At 38.4% G+C, this 20,847-nt stretch overlaps 2 pseudogenes; both read left to right on the plus strand.

The window, feature by feature from the left end:
- Positions 1-908: 908 nt before the first annotated feature.
- Positions 909-4,133, plus strand: LOC127448080 (DDB1- and CUL4-associated factor 17-like; annotated as a pseudogene).
- Positions 3,889-17,969, plus strand: LOC127447728 (plasma membrane ascorbate-dependent reductase CYBRD1-like; annotated as a pseudogene).
- The last annotated feature ends 2,878 nt before the right edge of the window (positions 17,970-20,847 follow it).

The following is a 20,847-nucleotide window of genomic DNA, read 5'->3' on the forward strand; positions in this document are numbered from 1 at the left end:
CACGTGTCGCCCCGCCCGTAACATAAGCTATAGTCTCATTGGCTCGTTCATCTTTCATAGACATGCATGATAGGAGATGTGATCATCGTTACTGGTGTGTTATCATCGTTGGAGAGAAATTGAATAGTTGAGCCAAACCATTTGATCTTAGTGCTTAGTACTTGTATGTGATATTCAATCCTAAATGCCATGGATTTTATCCATACGTTAAAATTTAGGGACAAATCGGTATTTATAAAGGCTGAAACTGACGTGAAAATGTTCTTAAACAAATGCCAACTGAAAATCATGTTTATGTGTTTTTGGGTTTGGTGCTCATGCCTGTATGCCTCATGCAATATTCCTTATTTTCCACTGTAACGGACTATTTATTGACTGGTGTTGGTTTCTGTGTGCATGCCAGTTAGAAAGTATTTTTTAGGCAGACGAGATAACGAAGCACACACTTTTTGAACGAGGAGGAGAGATAATCGTTTACAATCATTCAAAGAAATTAATAAGAAACAATATAGAATACGAGTGAAAGCACCGCAACTATCACAAGAATGGCATAACAATTTCCAATAGTTCATCAGCCTCTTGTTTGCTATTGTTGATGGCATAAATTAAAATGACTAAATTCCTAAAATGCAGAGTAATCAATAGATCGATCAGATACAGACAGCGTGCATAAAGCAAACTTGGTCAGTGAAAGAAACTATTATTAATCATGCAAAATAATCACTCACGATGATGAGCTGTTATGGCAGAAACCGGGAAATGAACCATGAGGTACAACACAATTTCATATCACTTACGAGCCACAGCACTATAATAAAAATGATGGGGCTACACAATTTTAAAAACGCATCTCCTATAATGTACACCAATAAAAGATGACCGAGCCAATGAGAGTACGTTATGGGTGGAGCAACATGTGTAGCCCCGCCTCAATGTGTTGCCCCGCCCCATTCTGCAAGCTGCAGCCAGGGATCCTTGCTCATGTGTGCGCTCCCGTCTCCATGGGCGCAGCACCCACATGAGTGCACACCTGACCTTAAGGTCAAATGGACTCTCCTCCAATGACTTTGGCAAAATATTGGGAGCAAATCTTAAGATCCTTAGAAATATTATTCACCAGGTGAGCATTAATGTCTGTTAAATGTCTTTTACTGTTTTTATAATTTACCTGAGGTTATTTTTTTTATTTTTTATTATATCATGACTTTATAGGATGACACAGAATTCATAAAGGTTTGGACCTCCAAGTCTGTCATTTCTTATGAAAGTGGGTGGATTTTAATAATTACAGATGTTGTTATAGCAGGTAAAATATAAAGCCTGATTTCATTATCTATACTTTCTTTTAGCAATTTATGGAACTATTTACTTATTTTTGATGCTAAAATATGACCTGTATATTGTCATTGTTCTCATTTACTTATAAGTGAATTTTTTTTTTACAACCAATCACAGCCTCTTGCCACAACCAGAATGGCTTTACGAGCTCCGTAAAGCTCCCAAAACGGAGAAGATTGAAGATTCATTATTCTGCCAGTGTCCTCTAGTGAGTTACACCATCTGCTGCACATCATTCATGAACATATCCAAGAGAATAGGACCACTAAACTTGTCTAACATGTGCAATTTATTAAATTTTTTTGCAGGACAGTGTTTTATTAAATGCTTCAGACCAGAAACCATGTCTGTTGGCTCTTACAGCTAACAACTGGTTATATGGGCTCTCAGCAGACACAGGAAAGACTCTGCAGCAGGTCTACCTCTCCTCTCATTTTAAATTCAGGTGATTTGGTCCTGACACTATTATAGAAGGCGGATTCCACCACTGATTCAAAATATAGAAGAGGGAATTCTGATTTTATTATTTAATTATGAGGCATAAACATACAATTGCAAGATTTAAACTCTCATTGCAACTTTATTTCATGCAAAGACGAGTTTATATCACCTAACTGCGGCTTCATGTCTCACAATTATGAGTTTATTTCTTGTAATTACAAGATATAAACTTACAAGCGACTTAATTTCTTATTACAAAAGTTATAAACATTTGTGAATTTATCTCATTATTACAAGAAATGCGCAATTTGCAAGATTTAAACTCACAATTGCAACTATTTCTTGCAATTGTGGGTTTACATCTTACAATTGTGACTTTATTTCTCGTAATTACGAGGTATAATCTTGCAATTGTGCATTATAAATAATCACAAGTAATTATGTTGTAATTGCAAGATTTAAACTCACAATTGCAACTAATTCTTCTAGTTTATATCACTTAATTGCGACTTTATACCTTGTAATTAATTATTTTATTTTTGGGGGGGATTTTTCCCCTTTTTCTTCCAATTTGGAATGCCCAATTCCCAATGTGCTTTTAAGTCCTCGTGGTAGTGATTCGCCTTAGTCCGTGTGGCGGAGGACAAATCCCAGTTGCCCCACCGAGAACGAACCACAATATAGCGACCACGAGGAGTTTACCCCATGTGACTCTACCCTTCCTACCAAACGGGCCAATTTGGTTGCTTAGGAGACCTGACTGGAGTCACTCAGCACACCCTGGGATTCGAACTAGCGAGCTAGCGAACTCCAGGGGTGGTAGCCAGCGTATTTTCCCACTGAGTTTTTTGTTAACTATATTGTATAATATAACTTTATTGTTTTATTCTGTGGCTGAATCAAGCACCATACAGTTCCACCTACACTAGAGAAAAGGAATATAAAAGATTCAGTTCTAAAGAAAGGAAGTAGTGTTAATAAATTTGGTAACAATAAAAAGTTGTTTATTTTTTAATGTTGCGCTTTAATTTCTGCCAAAAGCATTTACAGTAATGTTATTAACGCACCATATGAAATGAACTAAGGCCATCTGTTTCCAATTTTGGAAAGTCTATGAGTTTGAGTGTGTTTTATTTTTGTTGTATTAATAACTGTCCATTAACAGGTCTTTGAGTTGGGACTCCTTCCCAGAGACATTTTATGTCAAATCCATTCAGAGCAAACAGACGACTCTAGAACGATAGGTTAGACATCAATGCTCTGTGCTCATCTCATTTATTTATTTATTACATATGCAGTTGGGTCTTCCTCTCCCTCAGGCTGGTGTTGATAATAACATCCTCATGCGCTTGGCCATGTTTCAAGTCTTTCCTCTGGAGCTTGTAGGAATGCTGGAGATAAAATAAAAGAGTAATATCTGTCACAGGGAGTCTTAGCAGTGTCACACAGCTCAAAACACGCCAAGCTTTACAGTTTAGAGTACATTCTTAATAAGGTAATTGAATTGGATGTTTATCCTGGTTTATTGACTTTGACCCTGTTTGTGTACTGAAAGTGTTTGTACTGTCATTTCACATGTAATATATAGTGATTTGTTTAGTTTAAGATTGAGGAGTTGGCTCTGGGACAGCAGCGTGATCTGAATGGTGCGAGAGGAATTGTAGAAGAAGCTCCTTACGGGATTCCGGTCAACAAACAATATCCTGTATAAATGTAACAAAGCTGTAGTTACCTCCACTGTATGAGGTCCCGAATGTAAAAAACGCTACTATTAACTGCTTAACGTTTCCAAAATTATCTGAAATAAAAGCAAGAAGTAGTTGTTTTGTTGACTAGTTTGTTGAACCGTTCGAAACATGCATGAAAAGGCGTAACTTCATTTTTCAAAGATGCATACTTAGACTCTGTAATGCTTGTATTGAAGAGAGTTGGAGTGAGTTTGAACTACATTTGAGAAGATTTTAGATATTGAATTCACTGATTGTTGAATATGTGGGGTTTTGTTTGGGTGGTGTGTAGATGCTGTGTCAATAACAGATGAATGAGCGTTATCACTGTAAGTGAGCCATCACGTGCATCTATCCAGAGTGTCCTCCAGTTCTGTTTGAGATGTCGTACTTCGAGAACGGGGTTCAGATCGGAGGTCATCCCTGGCACTACATCTACATTCCCAACCACAAGAGACACAGAGGAACACATCATATCTGTGCTATCACTGATGGAGCTCTGGTAAACACATGTGTGTATATATATATTTACTGTAGAGTTACGTGCAATGACAGTTCTGACCTTTCAGCACAGGACTGGTGTCAACGGTTTCGAATAATGCAACAAAATATTAATGGAAAGAGGGGGGAAGTGACATAAAAGCATGTGACACAAGAGACGGCCAATACAAATGTGCTCACTTAAAGAGGCCATGACATGAGAAATTTTCCTTGATATTTTAACATACTATAAGTGGTCATTGTACTATAAAAACATACTCTAAGTTTCAGAACTCAAAACTTCATCCCCAATGCAAATAAAGCATTTACTGAAACCAAGCTTCAAAAATACTTCTCTATTTCTGCAACCTTTCTACATCACACGGGGTCTCATTAATTCATGACCGTCTCCACAGCAAGAGAGCAACACCTACTTTTACATCATCACTGTCATCACTTACACTGAAAACAGAGAGAGAGCTGGACAGACAGGTCTAGTGGCCTACTAACTATTCCTGAAGGCCAAAGGGGACTTACACAAGACACCTTCTTGTGCCCATCTTGACTATTTAGAATTATTTGTATATATTAACATGCACTAGACCAACGTGTTTGACCATTGTCATGCGTCTCGCGCCACTTTTAAAAGACGCTGTTTCAAGTTATAACTTTTAAAAGGAGACCCCCATTCTGCGTCTTGCTGTTTTGAGTATAAATGCATCTTGATAGCATTTTTGCGCCCATCTGTGCTGATTTAACTGTTGGTCTATTTGAACATGCACTAAAGTGACATTTTTGACAGTTTTTGATGCGTTTCTGGCAGTGTACGTTGCGTTTTAAGAGCGAGAGAAAAGCATCCTGTCCTGTGTTTAAACAGACATGGATGATGTGGCTGTGAAGACCAGTGTCTCTCCTTTGGCCTCTGTGGAAGCATCCCAACATCAGGAAAGAGTGGCTGAAATACAAAGGAGCCATAACATACTCTTTTTTATGTATATAAATTTTATTATCTTCCCTGAGGTCCACTTATAATGAGAGTAAAGTTTTTTTTCCACCAAAACAGTCACAATTTAGTAATATATAACCATTTTCCACCCTGTCTCTTGCCCCTCTATCTGAAACGCTCGGTTTAAAGCTCTCTGGCCCTTTAAACGTCAATGTAAACATCCACTGTTATGATTGGCTAACATCGTGCAGCCCCTCAAATACAGCCATATTTGAAACGCAATTGGAAAAAAATGAACAACAAGCTCCACAACATTATAAAATTAAATTCCAGGGATTACACATAATGTACACCCAGTACATTGCATCCGAACACATTAGCACAGTGGAACCTTAACTATAAAACTGTCATAACATTTTAAATATTTGAATGAAACTGTTTACTCACGGTTTAGCGGGGGGTCCAATAGAGTTTTTAACTGCCCCATCTTTAATAATGCTTATTCAGTAACAGTTCCTTTGTAAAGCTTGAATCGTGTATTGACTGGTTCACAAGCAATCCACGCTCATATCAGCCGAAAAAACATACAGTCCATGCTGAAATGTTCTGAATACGCAAACATAATACAATCCATGGTGATGCTGGGTGATTCAACAGGGCAAAGCAGAGATGCTGGTCTTCACATCTCACATCTTCCATGTGTTTGTATACACACAGAACGGCATGTGTTTCTCCCAGACAGTGGCAGCAGCAGAATGAGACACGTTTTTAAAAGTTGCGCTTGTACCGCTCTTAAAATGCGGCGCACATCACCGGAAACGCATCAAAACGATCAAAGACGTCCATGTAGTGCACGTTTACAAAATACCAAAATTAAATCTAGCACAAATGGGTGCAAAAATGGTCCAGGATGCCTTCAAAACAGCAAGAAACAGTGCAGCTGAATGAAACAAATGGAGGTCTCCTTTTTAGAGTTAGAACTTGACATCGTGTCTTTTAAAAGCGGTACAAGGTGTATGATAATGGTCCAAGCTGTTCATCTAGTGTAGAAAAACATTTAAATCCAGATTGGCACATGAAGGTGTCCCTTTGGTGTAGATGAATCTCCCATGACAGGCCCATGTCTCTCCTCTTCACCTGTGTGACTGAGCACCAGTGGGTGGGGCCAAGGGTGCCATGATGAAAAATAGGCATTGATGTCTTGCTGAAGAGACAGTCATATGCAGATGTATTTGGTCCTTGTGACATCACAAGTTCCACAAATTCTAAACAGCCCATTTCTGGAGCCTGACTTAAATAAATGCTCTTTTTCTATTGAGGAAGTTTTGAGTTCTGAAACTTACAGTATGTTTTTATGGTACAGTAACCTCTTATATGTCAAAAGACCAAGGAAAATGTTATTCCTCATGTCAGTTCCTGATCAAATCAGTGCAGAATTGTGTGTTTGCGGCTCATTGTAGCGTGGATTGCTTATGAACCAGGCTTTGCTGGGGAACTGTTGTTCAAGATTAAGGCCAGTTAAAAACACTTTTGGACCCGACCACAAAACCGTAAGAACAGTTTAACTCATGAATGTTTCATTTATCATGACTGTTTGATATTCAAAGTGTAATGTGGAGCCGGGCTTGAGGAAACTGTTTGATAAATTCAGATGCAATGCATTTCACTGACTTTGTTTCTATTGATATTTTGTGTCGGATGTGGCGTGTGTAAAACCTGAAATTTAGTTTTTGTTGTCGTGGAGCTGGTTTATTCTCTTCTGATTGAGTTTTAAAATGTATATGTATGGCTGTAGCATAACATTGGGTGTTTAATTGAAGTCTTAAAGAGGAACAGAGTCAAACAACGAGCGTTTCAGTCACAGAACCAGAGACAGGGTTTAAAATGATCATGTATATAAATCATGACTGTTGTGGTGCATTAAAACTTTACTAATATTATAGGAGGACCTCAGGGAAAATAATAAAATTTGAAAAATAGAGGATGTCATGACCCCTTTAAATAGGGTGGCCAGACGTCCCGTTTGTCCTGGGACAGTCCCGTGTTTAAGCCCTTTTTCTAGTGTCCTGACTTATTCTGGAAAAATCGTGTTTTGTCCCGTATTTCCCCTCTCCTAAAATTTCTCTCGCCTATGCGGCTTTCTCAGTCACGTGAGAAAGGTAGCTAAAGATACGGCTTGTAAAACCAATAAAATCACACCATGTTATTTGAAGTACATTATTGGATTAAACTATCCATTCACAATCCCCAATCAATAGATGTCCAGTTAGTGAACTGATTGAAGAATCAGTTTGAAAGAGCACACAGATTAAATTGCATCTGGAAAAGGAAGCATGCATGTACATTTAATGAGGATCTTCAAAAAGTTTACATTTTTAAAAAAGGAGTCACAGACAGAGCCTAGTAAAATGAGCTTTGAGATTTGTGGAGCTCACATTTCCATCGCCCATGGAGGCCCACCGATATTGCGCAGCATGTTACAAAAAAGCATGTGGATGCTGCTAAATGTAAGTGTACCACACCAAGTGTTTTTTGTGAAGCAAAGTTCAGAATCTGAAGGACTGTTGTGCACGGCCATAGTTTTCGATCGGCTGACTGCACTGCGAAATTGGCATTTTTGGTCCGAAATTGTATGATCCGAAATGTTCTTCTGCCCGCACCAAATCTGAAGCTGTTATATGCAATGTACCCGCTTTTGTGCAGCTGGACCATCAGAAATTACTGCAGCATGGCAACATACGTTTCCTCTCTCTTGGTCCAGCTCTTGAAAGAATACTATACATTTTCAGTGGTCTGCGTGCATACTTTCTTTCTCAAGAAAAATGCCCAAAGTTTCTAAGAGACATTTTCAGCGATCCTTGCACTAAACTTTGGATTGGCTTCGTACTCAAGTAAACAGCCTCTTTTAACCGTGCACTGGAGATAGTAGAGCGAGACCACATATCAGCCACAGAAGTGGCTTTGCACATTCATGACCTGAGAAAAGACTTGCAGACCAGGCTGGAGGAATCATTCATACGCTCTGACATTAAAAAGCAGTTGAATGCCCTGGTTGAAGCTGGTGACATGCGAGCAGATGATTTCTTTTGTGCAGTGAGAAACTTTTATTCAGCATCGGTGGATTACCTCCAAAATTGGAGCCGCTCATTGGAGAAAACAGAACAACTTGAATTACTGAGCGACATCCCAGAGTGGAAAGACATTCAGAGCAGCCTCAAACACTTCTACTCCAGTATCCCTGCTCTCAGTTTGATTGATGAAACCATGCTCTTTGATGAGTGGGCTTGCATGAAAAACATTGCCACTCGTCGCATCACTGAGTGGAACATGAAAAAGACAGCCCTGTCTGAGAGATGGACAGACATTTTTCGTGAGCTAGAGAGCAAGACAATCAACTTCGGAGTCTTAGCCAAGGTCGTGGAGTTTGTTTTATGCCTGCCTGGGACATCTGCATCTGTGGAGCGTGTGTTCTCATTAATGAACACTGCATGGGCACCGGATAAATCTCGACTCAGTGTAACAGTCATGAAGGCAATGCTTTTCGTAGGTCTTAATTTTGGACTGGACTGCTCTGCATTTTACAATAATCTCTTGAAAGACAAGTGCACACTGAGAAAAATTGCTGCCAGCGAAAAGTACAAGGTGACAACAGTTACAGATGCGAATGCATCCTCTACTTCGCATTGATCTGCGCCTAGGTAAAGATACGTCAATTTCATTTTTGCTGGGAGGGGGCTGTCCCGTTTTCCACAAGCATGAATCTGGTCACCTACCTGTTAAATATACTAATATCTCCATCTCAAAATCATGTAAATGCTCGTTTACATCTAAAAATATTTTTCAGTTTTGTGACGTTGCTTCTCAAAAATAAAAATAAATCCAAATGTATATGAATAAATCCTGAATATATAGTTCTAAATTAGAGTAGGCTATACAATTGTAAATCTGAATATATAGATATAGATCCAAAATAAATAGTTATAAATTCTGAATATACACTACCATTCAAAAGTTTGGGGTCACTTAACTGAAATGTTTCTCATGATCTTAAAAATCTTTTGATCTGAAGGCGTATGCTTAAATATTTGAAATTAGTTTTGTAGACAAAAATATAATTGTGCCAACATATTAATTTATTTCATTACTAAACTAAAATTTAATAAAAAATAAACGTTTTTGAAATTGATGACTTGGACCAAATAATAATGAAAAGCAGCCAATAAGTGCCCAACATAGATGGGAACTCCTTCAATACTGTTTAAAAAGCATCCCAGGGTGATACCTCAAGAAGTTGCTTGAGAAAATGTCAAGAGTACATGTCTGCAAATTCTAGACAAAGGGTGACTACTTTGAAGATGCTAAAATATAACACAGTTTTGATTTATTTTGGATTTTGTTTAGTCACAACATAATTCCCATAGTTCCATTTATGTTATTCCATAGTTTTAATGACTTTACTATTATTCTAAAATGTAAAAAAAAAAAAAAAAAAAAGAATAAGTGACCCTAAACTTTTGAACAGTAGTGTATATAATTATAAATCTGAATATATCGTTATATAAATGTAAATCCTGAATATATAGATATATTTTATTTAAATTATTTTTACCAATAGATTTGGATATCTAACCATATATTCAGATTTACTACTATATATTCTTTTTTATTCATACAGTATATATATTCAAAGGTATTACTTTTTTCATTTATATGTCTACAATTGTTTGTTTGGATTTATAACATATGTTCAAAATTTACAACAATATATTCATTTTTAACTATACAGTGCATCCGGAAAGTATTTACAGCGCTTCACTTTTTCCACATTTTATTATGTTACAGCCTTATTCCAAAATGGATTCAATTCATTATTTTCCTCAAAATTCTACAAACAATACCCCATGATGACAACGTGAAAGAAGTTTGTTTGAAATCTTTGCAAATTTATAAAAAATGAAAAAAAAATCACATGTACATAAGTATTCACAGCCTTTGCTCAATACTTTCTTGAAGCACCTTTGGCACCAATTACAGCCTCAAGTCTTTTTGAGTGTGATGCTACAAGCTTGGCACACCTATTTTTGGGCAGTTTCTCCCATTCTTCTTTGCAGGACCTCTCAAGCTCCATCAGGTTGGATGGGGAGCGTCGGTGCACAGCCATTTTCAGATCTCTCCAGAGATGTTCAATCGGGTTCAAGTCTGGGCTCTGGCTGGGCCACTCAAGGACATTCACAGAGTTGTCCCGGAGCCACTCCTTTGTTATCTTGGCTGTGTGCTTAGGGTCGTTGTCCTGTTGGAAGATGAACCTTCGCCCCAGTCTGAGGTCCAGAGCGCTCTGGAGCAGGTTTTCATCAAGGATGTCTCTGTACATTGCTGCATTCATCTTTCCCTCGATCCTGACTAGTCTCCCAGTTCCTGCCGCTGAAAAACATCCCCAAAGCATGATGCTGCCACCACCATGCTTCACTGTAGGGATGGTATTGGCCAGGTGATGAGCGGTGCCTGGTTTCCTCCAGACATGACGCTTGCCATTCAGGCCAAAGAGTTCAATCTTTGTTTCTCATGGTCTGAGAGTCCTTCAGGTGCCTTTTGGCAAACTCCAGGCAGACTGTCATGTGCCTTTTACTGAGGAGTGGCTTCCATACAGGCCTGATTGGTGGAGTGCTGCAGAGATGGTTGTTCTTCTGGAAGGTTCTCCTCTCTCCACAGAGAAATGCTGGAGCTCTGTCAGAGTGACCATCGGGTTCTTGGTCACCTCCCTGACTAAGGCCCTTCTCCCCCGATCGCTCAGGTTGGCCAGGCGGTCTGCTCTAGGAAGAGTCCTGGTGGTTCCAAACTTCTTCCATTTACGGATGATGGAGGCCACTGTGCTCATTGGGACCTTCAATGCTGCAGAAATTTTTCTGTACCCTTTCCCAGATCTGTGCCTCGATACAATCCTGTCTCGGAGGTCTGCAGACAATTCCTTGGACTTCATGGCTTGGTTTGTGCTCTGACATGCACTGTTAACTGTGGGACCTTATATAGACAGGTGTGTGCCTTTCCAAATCATGTCCAATCAACTGAATTTACCACAGGTGGACTCCAATCAAGTTGTAGAAACATCTCAAGGATGATCAGTGGAAACAGGATGCACCTGAGCTCAATTTTGAGTGTCATGGCAAAGGCTGTGAATACTTATGTACATGTGATTTTTTATTTTTTTATTTTTTTTTAATAAATTTGCAAAGATTTCAAACAAACTACTTTTACGTTGTCATTATGGGGTATTGTTTGTAGAATTTTGAGGAAAATAATGAATTTAATCCATTTTGGAATAAGGCTGTAACATAACAAAATGTGGAAAAAGTGAAGCGCTGTGAATACTTTCCGGATGCACTGTACAGTCATGAGGTGTATTTTGATTGAGACACTATTATTCACACTTTCCAGGAGAAAAATAACACACTCTGCTGCCATGTGTATAAGATAAAGAGAAGACATTCAGTTGATTCAGAGACATTATAGGTGTAACGTCTGGAGTTAATACCTAGTGAGATGTCTACCTAGACAGCATTTTTGGGCATCATAGGTGTAAATTTGGGGTCACAGCATAGAGAGTTGCCTACCTTGAAAGCATTTTCGGGCATCATAAGCATGTCCAGGAAATTTAGGCATCATAGAGCTAAATTTGGGGTTAAAACCTAGTGAGCTGCCTACTTGGACAGCATTTTTGGGCTTCAAGAATGCCACCACAACACTACGTGATAAGATGTTGCGTAGAGACACTGCTTCCAGAAATCACGTTGCCTAGTCCACCAGAACCAACACAAAGCGATGCCCACGTGCCGTCCGCTCTAATGGCCCGACGAGGTCCATGGCAATTCTTTCGAAGGGGACCTTGATCAAAGGAAGCAGGCACAAAGGCGCTCTTGGTGGCCAGTGGATTCAACAGCTGACATTAACGGCATGCCGCACACCACCTGCGAACATCTCCATGAATGCCCGGCTAATAGAAATGGGCCATTAGACGGTTTAGTGTTTCTTCTCGCCCTTAGTTACCCGCCATCGGATTATGATGAGCCATCTGGAATAGCATTTCCTGATGGCTCTTCAGTATCAACAACTGGGTTGTATCCTCTTTTGTTTGAGCGTCCTGCATCACTTGATACAACAGATAATTTATAATGTAAAAATACGGATATGAGAGCGCAATGTCTGGCTGAAGACGTTGACCATCAATCACTATCACTTGGTCAAAGGCATGTCTAAGAGTCTCCTCTCACGTCTGCTCCAGAGGGAAATCCCTGGCGGGGAATCCTCTAAGGGCTGGGAAAGCAGACTTCCCCCTCCCTTACGTCATCCCGACGCGGAACTGACGTAGACTGCCCTGGCTCCGCCTCCCCAGCCAGCGCATCACAAACCCCACACAGAGATGCTCTGTTACAGGACCCATCTGCACCAGTGTTGGGTAAGTTACTTTAAAAAAAAAGTACTCCACTACTTATTACTAATTACTTTTGGGAAAAAATTAATGACTTTACTAATTAATCTGAAAAGTAATTAGATTACTAATTACTTTACTTTGAAGTTACTTTCTAAAACCAATCAAACCTGAGAAAAAAAAACCCAAATGTGACACTAATAGCTCTTTTAGTACTTTAATATTGACTGAAATATTAACCAAATTACAGCAATATGACAAAGACAGCAACTTGGCTAAAGAGATCCAGTGCATTTCTAAAAATGCAACTTAACTTTCTTATCTCAAATATGCTGTAGTAATATCTTCAGGTATGTGTGTGTCCGCTATCTACAGCCTTCTTAGCTGTGTGTGGCATGTATGTGTACATTAAGCTTGTTAACCTATGTTTGTGTTGGTGTGAAAGACAGAAAAAGAATACTAATGAACTGAAAACATTTCTGAAAACCCATTTGCAGATAGCTTTGATAGTAAAAACCATTGTGTATTTGAATGCTTGTTTCTTTTTGGTGTGCATATACAGGTTTGCTCGATTTCACACGTTGTTGCATTGTGAAATGTGTCAACGCTCAATTCATAACACAACGCAAATCCGCACTGCATTCTCAGCATTGCGGCAAGAGGTGCAAGAGAGGATTTTCTTCTTTCAATCAACAACTGTCATGGTGGACTTGGGCAGCAATTTGAGTTATATGACTTTTTGTCCCCGGTCCATGTAAAAAAACTTGTTTTTTCTCCATGTCTCTTCCCCACTCCTCAACTATCGACTCATCTACCACATACAGGCTGCATCCAAAAACGTAGGCAGCTGACTTGCTGCCTAATCAGTTAATGGCTTAACGAACAGCTGTTTTTAATGAATGGAACTCTTAAGGAAACTGGTCTCCGAACAGTTTGAAAAGCTCCTTATTTTCATCCTGCCGCCATATACAGTCTACGAAGGCAGCATTTTCCTGTTTTCAGATGCAGCACCGGTTTCGTGGTCACGCCTAAAAAACCTAATGCCCTCTTGTGGTCTGAGGTTTATAACCGCCAGAGCAATGCAAGAGCGCACGTAATGTATGTACAACGGGACCACGCGTTGGCCAAGTGCTCGCGTCTGCATCTGCGTTTGCGTACATGCGTGAAGTATGTTTCGGCTGTAATGCTGTAATACTCCCATCACGACTCACAATCTAAAATCTCTGAGCTACACCGGAGAAACTGAAATGTGTAAATCTTAAAGTTATTGTTTTGAGTGCACATGGACCTCAATATTTTACCCACAAATGACAAAAACATGTCAACCAAAAACATCAAGTATGAGCTCTCAATAATCACTACATGACATATTAAGCTGGGTTCAGCATGAACAATCCTGCCCGAGTGAAAACAAGAGAATCACTTCATGTTATGTATATAAAATAGAATCATTAATTAATAATTCAATAGGAATCAATACCTAATGATTAGGTATTATGATTAGAAAGAAAAGTGCCTGTAAAAACACTTGGTAATTCATAATTGTATTATTAGTAATATTATTCTTCAGCAGTTGTGGTGTACAGAGTGCCATGGACTTGGAAGTGCAGTAAACAGATGATGAAGTTCATCCACGCAGGGCTGAATGTTCTCGCTTTCATCCTGGTAATCATTTCTGTGATGGCTGTGTTTGATTTTCACAATGCAAAAAATATTCCCAACATGTACAGCCTGCACAGCTGGGTGGGTCTGACTGCTGTCATACTCTACCCAGTACAGGTAGAGGTTCACTGATACACTGCTACATTTAACGCATCAACTTAATTGGGCCATATCATACACTTTTGTAGCCTTTATTCAACTTCTAAGATGAATAATTCATTAACTGTTTTTGGTGCAAAAACTTGGTGCAGTTCTCTCTCTCTTTCTAATGCAAGTCCACAAATGCCAACATAATTCTCTAGAGAATTCAAGAGAAAGTCGTGATCTATGGTGTCGAAGGCAGCACTAAGGTCTAAAACCACTAGAAGAGAAATGCAGCCGTGATCAGATGAATAGAGCAAGTCTTTTGTAACTCTGATAAATGCAGTCTCTATACTGTGATGGGGCCTAAATCCTGACTGAAATTGTTCATATATACCATTTCTCTGTAGAACATAGTTGAGAGGACACTACATTTTCTAGTATTTTCGACATAAATGGGAGATTTGAAATCTGTCTATAATTAGCTAATTCTCCAGGATCAAGCTGAGGCTTCTTAATAAGCAGTTTGATAACTGCCATTTTAAAGTTTCTTGGGACATGTCCTAAGGATAGCGAGGAGTTAATAATATTAAGAAGAGGTTCTGAGATTACAGGGAATATCTCTTTTAAGAGCTTGGTTGGTATTGGATCTAACATACATGTTGTGACTTGATTTTTTAGCTCTTCATGACCTATGACAGCAAAGGATTGAAGTTGCTCATGAGGAAAATGATGAGACACTGTTTTCTTAGGTGCTGTGACTGTTATGCAATCGCATAATTTCAATTTTATTTCTGATGATTTCTATTTTATCAGTAAAAAAAATTCATGAAGTCATTACTCTTGTGCTGCGACGGAATATCTGGTTCAGTCGATGCTTTATTCCTAACCAATTTAGCCACAGTACTGAATAAACACCTAGGATTGTTGTGGTTTTTGTATTCTCCCACTTGCGTTCCATTTTCCGAGCTGCTCTCTTGAGAGCGTGATTGTGATCATTGTACCATGATGCAGGGCTTTTTTCATAAATGTTTTTAATCGAAGTAGGGCGACACTATCCAGAGTGCTAGAGAAGACTGTATTTATATTTTCTGTTATTACATCCAAGTTCTTCAAGACATTTTGGCTTACTGAGTATGTGAGACAATTCTGGAAGATATTTAGTGAAGCTGTCTTTAGTGGTTGAAAGAATTGTTCTTCCTGAACGATAGTGTGGGGTAGATTGAGTGAAATTAGCAGATCGCAGCAAACAAGAGACGAGGTAATGATCTTAGATGTCATCACTCTGCGGTAGAATTTCTATAGTATCAACATCAAATCCATATGACGGAGTTAAATCTAGCATATGATTATGGCGATGAGTTGGTCCTGTCACATTTTGTCTGACTCCAAGAGAGTTGAGAATATCGATAAATGCTAATCCCAATGTGTCATTTTCGTTATCTATGTGAATTCACCAAGGAAATTAGAATATGGCCTGGGTGATCTATATACTGTAGCAAGGGCAAAAAATGACAGAGAGTTTTTTATTTGTATCTGATGGTGTCACATTAAGCATTATTAGTTCAAAAGACTTAAACTTATATCCTGACCTCCGAGTAACAGCAAAAACTTCACTGTAAATTGTAGCAACACCTCCTCCTCGACCCTTCAGATGAGGCTCATGTTTATAACAATAACCTGGGGGAGTAGATTCATTTAAACTAATATATTCAAATGGTTTAAGCCAGGTTTCAGTCAAACAGAGCGCATCCAAACTATGATTTGTAATGATTTCATTAACAATTAGGGCTTTGGTTGAAAGAGATCTAATGTTTAGTAGCCCTACCTTTTAAATGATGTTTATCTTCAATTTTTTTTTTTCCAAGTTTGACCTTAATAATTTTTTATTTTTTTTTTTATTTAGTGAGGGGTTTGTGTTTGGTAGTTCGGGGAGGAGACACAGTCTCTATGTAATATCTAGATGATACAGTCTCTATGTGTTGTAGTTTATGCAACCTGTGTGACGTCTCAAGGCAGCTTGCAGACGTTCGGATTAGCCAGTTTGTCTGCTTCCTGACCTAAGACTATGAGCCAAATTACTAGAGAGGAGAGTGGCACCTTTCTGGGAGGGATGGAGTCCGTCTCTCTTTAGCAGGCCAGGTTTTCCCCAAAAACTCCAATTGTCTATAAATCCTATGGTATTCACCAGACAACACTCAGACATCCAGCCATTCAGTGACACTAATCTACTATAAACCACGTCACCACAATGAGCAGGGAGGGGGCCAGAGCATATTACAGTGTCTGACATAGTTTTTGCAAGTTCACACACCTCTTAAACATTATATCTAGTGATCTCCAACTGGCAAAGCCAGACATCATTAGTACCAACATGAATAAAAATTTTAGAAAATCTACATTTAGCATTAGCCAGCACTTGTAAATTTGATCTGATGTCAGATGCTCGAGACACGGAAATGCATTTAACGATGGTGGCTGGAGTCTCTATTTCCACATTTCTTACAATAGAATCACCTATGACCAAGGCTCTTTCTAAATGAATCTCAGTGGGTGCATCACTGAGTGGGGAGAATCGATTGGAAACCCTAACAGGAACGGGAGAGTGGTGTCGCTTTTCTGAGCGAGTATGCCACCGAGATGTCACCCAATCGCCCTGCTGTGGGGGCTCTAGATCCATAACCAAAGTGTGTGTGTTGCTCACTGTACTACCCACATCCGAAACAGTATCTACTGGCTCTCTTTCTCATTGACCTCCACTAGCGTTCGGATGCATGTCTCTAACTCATCAACCTGACTAATTCCTTATTTATCACATGTAAACCCCTCACTGCTGATAGAAGAAGCTATAGTAGACATGTGTCTGCAATGCAGGAAGAAATAACACAAGCGGATGCCATGACTTAGCGCAATTGTTTGTTGTTGTTATGGTTGTTCTTGAGTGGCGAGGGATTGAGATCAATGTGGTTTGATGTCGTTCCTGATCAGCAGAGGTTTGAGATTGATGCAATAATCCGTGTAAAACACAGAGGAGAAAACGAATGCATGCAGTTGAGACGGCGAGATGTAGACAAGCGTGAAAAAAGAAAATAAAAAAGAGCGAAAATGGGTGCGCGAGGTAAAATACATGCATTTGAAACAGTAGTAAAGCGGAAAAAATGATGCACGTGGTAAAATGGTAAAGGATTAAACAATGAACATATAAGAAGAATAAGCAATGCTAAGCAGGCTAGCAAGCTACAAACACAGACGCGTGCAGCGTGCCGGCAGCAGCAGGAACAGGAAGTCCAATGTCCACAGTGCTAAAAGTGCCCGAAGTTGGTGAAACACCCATATGTAGTTTATTAAATTGTGCATTGTAACATTTGTATGATCAGAGCTCTCTTGTCGTGAACTCTTTCTCTTCTCTCTCATGAATTAGATAGTTATGAGCGTCGCTGTCTATTTGAGACCTGTGAATCCAGTGTATGTGTGTGCTGCTCTAATGCCTGTACACATCTACAGTGGCCTGTTCATCTTCACCAGTGTGATCGCAGCTCTCATAGGCATCACAGAGAAACTCATATTTGCACTGTAAGAGGTTGTTTGTAGGTTGCAGATCAGCCAATATTCACAGCCTTACAAATGCTGTTGTTGCTAAATGTTGTTTGTGATGTCTTACAGGACAAACCTGGGTTATAAGGACTCTGCACCAGAGGCCGTTCTGGTTAATGTTCTTGGGATACTCATTGCTGCGTTTGGTGCTCTTGTTGTTTGAATTGCCAATCGCCCGTCTTGGAAGAGGCCAAGGGAACAAATCGCACTGAGACACGCAGACACAATGGAAAAACAGAAGAGTCTGGATGAAACACCTAATGGAAACGAGCTTTGAAACAAATCTATGGATTTTAGCGAATATCATCTCATATCAAAAATTCATTTTCCAAACATTTGAAAGCTTGTTCTAAAGAGCTTTATAGCAGACTAAGGATTACCTTATTACTAATGATAACATTTTTGTTATTGTGGAAGTCAAATTGATTGTGTCTTTGAAGGGCATTTTAGTCTGACTACGTTTTTGTACTGTAATGTTTAGAAAGTTGACAGGGGTTCTGCTGTGTATACTGTTTAAACTCAAAACGTTTTTTTTTTTTTTTTTTAGGTATTTCTAAGTATTTGCACTGTATCAGCATTCAACAGACTGTTCTCCATTATTACAGTTAGATTATAATGCATTATTACAGTCATAACCTGCAGTATTTATATGTCTCATCATTGGCCATTTGTTTAAACACATAAGGTTGTGTTTAAGATGTACACAATTGTGTAAAACTTTTGCTATTTTGTATATCTGCGAAGCATATCAAAACCAAGATTTGTACTTCATTTTTATTAGCAAAATTATTTATCATTTGACATAATGATTTTTGAATGAAACTGCACTCAAAATCATTAAATATTTTAGCATATTATATATATATTTTTTTATTCAGTGAAAATTTTATGAGGGGCATCATACAGTAATTTTGTACCATATTTTGGTAACACTTTAAAATGAGGTACATTTGCTAACATCAGTTAACAACATTAGTTAACCTGAACTAACAATGAACAATACTTTTATAGCATTTATTAATCTTTGTTAATGTTAATTTCAACATGCTGTATATTAATACATTTTTAAAATCAAATGTATCTTTTTAACATTCGTTAATGCACTATGAACTAACTATGAACCATTGTATTTTTATTAACTAACATTAACTAAGATTAATAAATACTGTAAAAATATATTGTTTATTTTTAGTTCCTGATACCTAATGAATTTACTAATGTTAACAAATGTAACTGTATTATAAAGTGCTACCTACATTTCTTTAGAAAGCCAAACTCATGGTTGGATGACCAGGTAAATGTACAAAGCATGCAGAAGTTTTATTGTTTTATTTTCTGTTGTATTAGTGCCGATCGGTGAACTGAACAATGAAACAGAAGACAAACAGATGGTAAGATGTCTGTTTCCTGTTTGTCTGCAATAATTTTCCTTCTATGTGTCAGTTATCAAGACTACAGCAGATCTACAGAATTGGCAAAAGAAACGGCAGTCCATACATAGAAGAAATGTAGTTTTGTAACTTACTATATTGAGCGCCATTCAAATATTTATTTCTTTTATTTGCCTTATTAGAATAAGACAATTTCTTCAGGCCCCAGGAAAACATATGAAATAACATTTCTAGTATTTTAAAGGGGTCATGACATGCCTTTTTTATAATTTAAATATGTTCCTTGAGGTTCACTTATAATATTAGTAAAGTTTTTTGCACAAAACAGTCATATATTTGTAAAACATAATCAGTTTCCACCCTCATTCTGACCCTCTGTCAGGGACACCCACTGTTCTGACTGGCTCTCTGCTCTTGACTGACCTGCTCTCTAACTGCTCACCGCTACTGGGCAGGGCTACGGAAGTGATAAGGTAAAGTAGGCGTTGATGTGTTGTTGTGGAGGTGGTCAGATGCAAATGTCTACAACAGTGTGACATCACAATGTGGAGGAAGAAGAGAACGAGTTTTTTTTGGATGCTCCGTTTCATCAAATGCTCTTTTTGCAGTGAGGAGGAAGTTTTGAGTTCTGAAACTTACAGTATATTTTTTATAGCACAATGATCTCTTACATGTTAAAAGATAAAGGAAAATTTTATTCCTCATGCATTAAGATTTGTAAAGTTTAATGCCAACCAACAGATTTGCAAACAAAAGCTGGGAATTTTCCTCATTTTATACTGAAATTACAAATGATGTTAATGATCTCCAAATATTCTGATGTAGATTCATATTACTGCCCCATATTTTAGCAGCAAAACAGTCGAGGAGGGGGAACCCCTGACGAAAAGTTGAACCTGAAGTAAAGAGTCGTGATTTTTAATGTCTCTTTCCAAAAGTTCCAAAAGACATTTTAACACAAAAATTGAACTGAAATGCAAAATAACTATCTATTTCCAAGATGTTTAGTAGACAACACACACAAAAATGAATGAGGTCATGTGACAACAAAGTTGCATACTACTGTTTTGGAACGTTTATCGTTGCATGATGCATACTGTATTTCACTTACTATTTAAACTATATATATACTATACAGTGTATACTACAGTATTCAGTAGTAAGCTAGTATTCCATTGCTCCAGTGGCATAGCTAATACATTTGGGACAAATTGCCACTAACAATCAACATCATTTGCCAGTACTGACTTGTTTCCTTGTCCGTTGTCTATGTTCTGTCTTCTGCATGCCTGACTATCATGTCCTGCCTGAGCTTTAGCTGACAGAGCTCGTAACATTCAATGTAATTTACAGTTACTGAAAGGCTTGAAAAAACAATCTTTGGCCAGTCCATGCACAGTAGGCACCATAATACAAAATTACAAGACAAAATAAATAAAATACATTGTAAAATACTTAAATATTTACAAAGAAAAGTATGTCTTGGCATCCCATGCAACTTCCAAAAATATACAAAACTCTTTAAAGAATGGTTGGGATTTAAAGATGAGGCATTGCAGACAAAAGGCCCAGAGATCCAGGAGTTAACTGTCAGTCATACTCCTTAGTTTTCAGAAACACATGGATGTGTAAAAGCTTCTTTGTGTCAAACGCCTGTGATATTTTGCTCTCGGTGGGCTTACACACTGCACAGAGGCCATGTCAGCTTCCTCTGAATCTTTTCCCAACTTGAAATGCCTGATGGCGTCAAACTGTCCACAGCAG

Source organism: Myxocyprinus asiaticus, chromosome 11 (assembly GCF_019703515.2).
Source record: "Myxocyprinus asiaticus isolate MX2 ecotype Aquarium Trade chromosome 11, UBuf_Myxa_2, whole genome shotgun sequence".
In the NCBI taxonomy this organism is placed as follows: domain Eukaryota; kingdom Metazoa; phylum Chordata; class Actinopteri; order Cypriniformes; family Catostomidae; genus Myxocyprinus; species Myxocyprinus asiaticus.